The 6,000-nt window shown below is 44.2% G+C and overlaps 1 protein-coding gene across 6 annotated transcripts in view; it reads left to right on the top strand.

Moving 5' to 3' along the window:
- The window catches only part of rnf157 (ring finger protein 157), a 47,289-nt gene that overhangs the window by 15,822 nt on the left and 25,467 nt on the right, over positions 1-6,000 (top strand). The window lies entirely within an intron of this gene.

The following is a 6,000-nucleotide window of genomic DNA, read 5'->3' as shown; positions in this document are numbered from 1 at the left end:
TTGGTGGGCATGTACCCCCACATGGATAGCATGGAACCGTCATTCTTCGTTTTGATCTGTAGCCCCCCCCCCCCGCTGGACTGGACCCCCCGAAAGGAGGGTAGGGCAGACACAGTTCTCTGTGAATATCTTGAGAACTGTAGGGCCTAGGATGACCAATTTTTTCCGTATGTTTGCCTCCAGGGGTCATGTTAACCCATTCCATGTGCACACATGTGCATAAACAGATACACACGCACACACATACATTTACAGTAATCATACGTATGACACATACTCACACAGTAGACATATGTACGCATGCATGCACATGCACAAACACACATACGCAGGCAAACACACAAGCACGCACATACACACACACACACACACCCACACACATAAACATAAATTTGTACACGCACACATGCACACAATTCAAGAATTTTTCCCGTCATCTACTCCCTGAATTTTTGGTCATTGATACCCGGGACACCGAACCACCGGGGTACATGAAATTTGGTGGGTATGTAGCCCCAGTAGACTTTTACGGAAAAATTTCATTTCATCCCCGGGGACCACCACCACCCCCCCGCCCCCCCCCGTGCTGGGCCCCCTGAACCGCAAAAAAAAACTGTTTTTCCTAAATAACTACCTGAACCGTGGCACTGAGGATGAAGAATCTTTTATGGTATCAACCTGGCTCATAATCACTCATTTGTGATTTGCACCCCCACCCCCCGGTAAAAAATGAAAATGCAATATTATTCTGCTTTAATCGCCCCTATCTTCAGTTAAGATGTTCAGAACTGCACCAAATTTTATGTGTATGATTGACCTGGCATTCTCTGGGGGTATGCCAAGTTTCGTAGAATTTCATCCATGGGGGGGTCTAAAAAAATTAGTTTATGTGTACATTTAGTGACTGTACACTCATTGGCCTGTAAATGGCGGTGCACACATATACACATGCACACACACAGGCACCCACATACTATCGGTATTAGAACGGCCGATACATAATTACAAATTCAGTAGGATTAAAAGAAAGCCAAAATAAATATTCATCATCATCATCATGGCTGCATTTTCAGTATTGGCGAGAAGTAGTCGTTTGTCCACTAGATGGCGCATCGTTGCAGTGAGACGTAATTTTGTTGGAAGTTAAAAGTGGGTTGGAAAAAACAATGGACGTGTAGCGCCCCAATGCCGCAGTAATGGGCATGTCTCATTAATAAGTTCTATAACTCACTCGTTGGGACGCCCTGAGTTCTTTTAACTTATAAGTAGTAATTGTATTTTTTTTAGGTTTTGAAATATAAGCTTCTATGAACTTGTAATCACTCTTTTTTAAGTATCTAAGATCTAATGAAAACATCAACAATTCAAAAAGTATTGTAAAAATATAAAGCTTTTACTTGGCTAAAATATAAATGAAATTACATGTAGGTATCAAATCTTAAAGCATTTACCACCCTTCAGTTCAAAGGAAAATATCCCCAATGGAATCTTTTTACCAAACTCAAATATTATTTAAATGATATACATCACCTTTAGGCACCTAGTGCTCTCACAGTTAGACCAATACATCCAGTATGAAACACAGCAAACGTTCAAATAGCATAAGCAACCCTTGAAATACACACACAATGCATTAACAGTCTCTCATGTGACAAGATAAATGTACCCTATGCCGGCTTATCAAACTAAAATGTCACCCTCGTTGCAGGCCTGTAAGTTGCTTGCGTTCGTTGAGACCAAAAATACACGGCCGCTTCACTCTTACGAGCAAAATAAACATGGCATGCCAGTTACCTGCAGGTCCGGAAGAGAAGGAAAGTTTGGTCGTTGTCGTCGGTGAAGCACGCAGCCGCGTTGCTTCGCGCCAACTCGTTAACACAGGCAGTCAGGCGAATTCTTCTGTATACCTTGTCCAAGTGCACAGCGTTGTTTCAGCCCCTCGGTTTGCAAAGTTCCAGTGCACAGAGTTGTTCCACCAACTCAGTTTACAAAGTCCCAGTGCACAATGTTAACTACTGATACGACTAAGAATACGTTGAGCTAAGATGGCGACCATGCATGAATTCGCCACTTGACTGAAACTAACGTGACTTCAAAGTCTATCAAACTCAGAAAATACACCGTCACTGATACTTTAGTTATCTGTCCGACAACTTTAGTCAGCTAAACTCCACTCCAATGTCCTAGAGATAGAGCTATAACCGTGTAAACTTATGCTTTCTGCAGCGAGCTCAGAAAAGCCATCCGCTTGCTTTCATCTTCCTTCTTCTCTCCCTCTTTCTCCTTCCGTGGCAACAGGTTCCGGTGCATAGGTCAACTTAAACTTCATAACCAATAAGCTTACAGAAAGTAAAATATTCAAATACAATAAATGAAAATCAAATACATTTCGGCATAGTACATTCCAAAACATTTGTAGTTATTTATTAATAATTTTAATGTAAAGGTAATTAAAGAAAATATAGCATAGGGCTACACTCTCCCCCACTTAAACGGTTCTCATGTCCCCATGAAACCTAACTCACATGAACAATGAATTTTACACTAACCAATCTTAATAACTACACCCCTATGAACTATAGTCAAAGGCTGGTCTTTAGGTCTTCCTGGTTCATCATAGCTTAGTCTGATAACAGGTTTAATGGACCTTTTCTCACGAATAGGGGAACTTCCCTGAGGTTGAATTTCCTCATCAGCCATTACTGGTGAATTTCTCTGAGTCACAGCATTACCTCTTTGTTTAACAGGTGTCTCTGCATCATTAACAGTATTAATTTCACCATCACTGACATCTGCAATGACATTCTCAGCCTCTGAAATCATATCAGGCTCAACATCACTTTCAGCTTGACCAGATACATTCTCATGCTCAACAGCAGTATCCACTACTGGTAACACACATTCACGGGTTCTCTCAGAGACATGACTTCTAGAATCGTCAGGCTCCATTCTCCATCTGATCACCGGTCGTACCTCACACTCTGATTCACTAGACCCTTCATCAACTAAGTAACCTGTGTTCTCTTGAGGTTCCAGCCTACGTGGCGTATGTGACACTGACCTCCTCTGAGTCCTAGTCACAGGTCTATTTGCAGGCATTTGAGCGTCTGGCTCATCAGATATCCTAACGAAACTACCTATGGGCAAGATGTTGTCCCTGTGAATTGTTCTAAGCTTCCCCATACCACTCTCAGGCTTCACCCTGTAAACAGGTAAATCAGGGAGCTTTTCCACCACCACATAAGGTAAAGAGTTCCACCGACTCTGCAACTTATGCTTGCCTTTCAACCCCAAATTCTTCAAGAGCACTCTGTCACCTTTGGCTAACACTTGATTTCGTAAAACTCTCTCATAGTTCCTTTTGTTTCGCAAGTGAACCTGTGTTGCTGATTCAGCAGCGAGTTCATATGCGCTCTGTAAATCTCGTTTCAGTTCTTCCACATAGCGGGAATGACTGACTGCATCTTGTCTATCAGTTCCAAAGCACACATCAATAGGCAATCTAGCCTCTCTGCCAAACATGATGTAATAGGGTGAAAACCCTGTGGCATCGTTCTTAGTGCTATTGTACGCATGTACAAGTTGACTGACATGACGGCTCCATTGTCGCTTATGTGTGTCCGTCAATGTCCCCAACATAGAGAGCAACGTTCTATTAAAACGTTCAGGTTGTGGGTCCCCTTGGGGGTGGTATGGAGTCGTCCTGGACTTACGGATGCCCAAAGTCCTCAAAAGTTCCTTAATCAATCGGCTTTCAAAGTCACGGCCCTGGTCCGAATGAATTCGGGCCGGCAGACCATAGTGAACAAAAAACCTCTCTACCAAGACCTTAGCCACTGTCACTGCTCTTTGATCTTTAGTAGGGTATGCTTGCGCATAGCGACTAAAATGATCCGTGACTACCAGTATGTTTCCAATTCCACTTGAATCTGGCTCTAACGACAAAAAGTCGATACATACCAGCTCCATAGGACCACTAGAGGTGATTTGATGTAACGGAGCAGCTCGGGCACATGGACTCTTCCACGTTACACACCTCCCACAGTTACCTATGTACTTATCCACAGTCTGAGTCATTTTCGGCCAATAAAACCTGTCCCTCACCAGGTCTACAGTCCTCTCTACCCCCAAGTGTCCGATATCATCATGCAAAGCACAAATCACCTGTATTCGGAATTCCTTGGGTAGAAGCAGTTGATGTATTTCTTTTCCGGACGTTTTGTGCGTGACCCTGTACAACAGTCCATCTTCAATTCTCAATTTCTGACTCTCACGTTTCAGTAAACCAACATCAGAATCAAACTGGCTCAAGTTAGAAGGCCACTGGCCAGTCTTCATGGCTTCTCTAACTACTCTGAGAACACTGTCCTCTAACTGTGCTTTTCGCAAATCCTCTCGAGTGAACTGATCTAGATGACCCAAATTGAGATGAGTGGCAAAAGCATACAGCTCAGGTACACCTTCTGCAGGCACTCCTAATTTATCTGCCACACGCACATCAGTTTCATGCGACTCCTGCACATGTACACCACCACAAATTGCCCTCACATCACTTTGCGACAGTTTCTTCCACGGCTCAGCATCTTCATCAATCCAGTTTCGGGAAAGCAAGTCAGCGTCAATATTGACTTTGCCAGGGCGGTATCTGATCTCAAATTCATAAGTGGCTAGGGCAGCAAGCCACCTATGCCCTGTAGCATTTAGCTTCCCAGTTGTCAACACGTAAGTGAGTGGATTGTTATCCGTCATCACCGTGAATCTCACCCCATATAAATAATCGTGGAACTTATCCACCACTGCCCACTTGAGGGCTAAAAACTCAAGCTGGTGAATATGATACTTCCGTTCTGCAGCATTCAAACCTCTGCTGGCAAACGCAACAGGTCTAAGACCCTCTGGGTGGACTTGATTTAAGACAGCCCCCAACCCTTTAAGGCTGGCATCAATGTGTAACACATAGGACTTGTTCGGATCAGCAAAGGCTAACACAGGTGCATTGGTAAGGCGCCTAATGATCTCCCGGAAAGCTTTAGTACATGCATCTGTCCATCGCGAGCCAAACGGTTCAGATTCTTTGTAGTACTGCTGATCTTTCACAACACTAGGCTTTTTACCCTTCCTTACAGGGGGATAACCTTTGGTAAGTTCAGTTAATGGCTTCACAATGGAGGAATAATTGGCCACAAATCTGCGATAATAGCCGCAGAAGCCAAGGAACGACCTCAATGACTTCAAGTCAGTAGGCTGTGGCCACTTGGTGACAGCCTCCACCTTAGATGGGTCTGTGGAAATCCCCTCAGCTGATACAATATGACCCACATATTTTACTCTAGGCTGACAGAAGTGGCACTTGTCCAGCGACACCTTGAGACCCACTTCCTCCAGACGGTCTAACACCTTGAAAAGTCTCTCTTCATGTTCCTCCAAAGTTGCACCAAACACAATCAAGTCATCTAAATAAACAAGGACTTGTAGCAAATTCATGTCACCTACAGCCTTCTCCATTAAACGTTGAAATGTCGCAGGAGCTCCCATCACTCCCTGCGGCATCCGTTCGAATTGGTAGAAGCCAAGAGGACATATAAACGCTGTTTTTTCCTTGTCCTCCTCTGCCATGGCTATTTGGTAATAGCCACTACGGAGGTCCAACACGGAGAACCAGCGGCTTCCAGCCAAACAATCCAATGCATCATCGATGCGTGGTGTGGTATACTGATCGGGAATCGTCTTACTGTTTAGAGTCCGGTAATCAATGCACATACGCACACTACCATTCTTCTTTCTTGCAATCACTATAGGTGATGCGTATGGACTCCGTGACTCTTTGATCACTCCTGCAGCTAGCAGGTCTTTTAGGTGTTTACGCACGTCCTCTATGTCAGCAGGCGTCAGACGTCTGGACCTCTCACGAAATGGTCGGGGGTCAGACAGACGAATGTTGTGCTCCACTCCCTTAGCTAAGCCTACCTCCCATTCATGGAGCGAAAACACATTACGCCG

The sequence above is a fragment of the Alosa sapidissima genome, chromosome 3 (genome assembly GCF_018492685.1).
Source record: "Alosa sapidissima isolate fAloSap1 chromosome 3, fAloSap1.pri, whole genome shotgun sequence".
Classification (NCBI taxonomy): domain Eukaryota; kingdom Metazoa; phylum Chordata; class Actinopteri; order Clupeiformes; family Clupeidae; genus Alosa; species Alosa sapidissima.
This window is presented reverse-complemented; position numbering and strand designations above follow the sequence as displayed.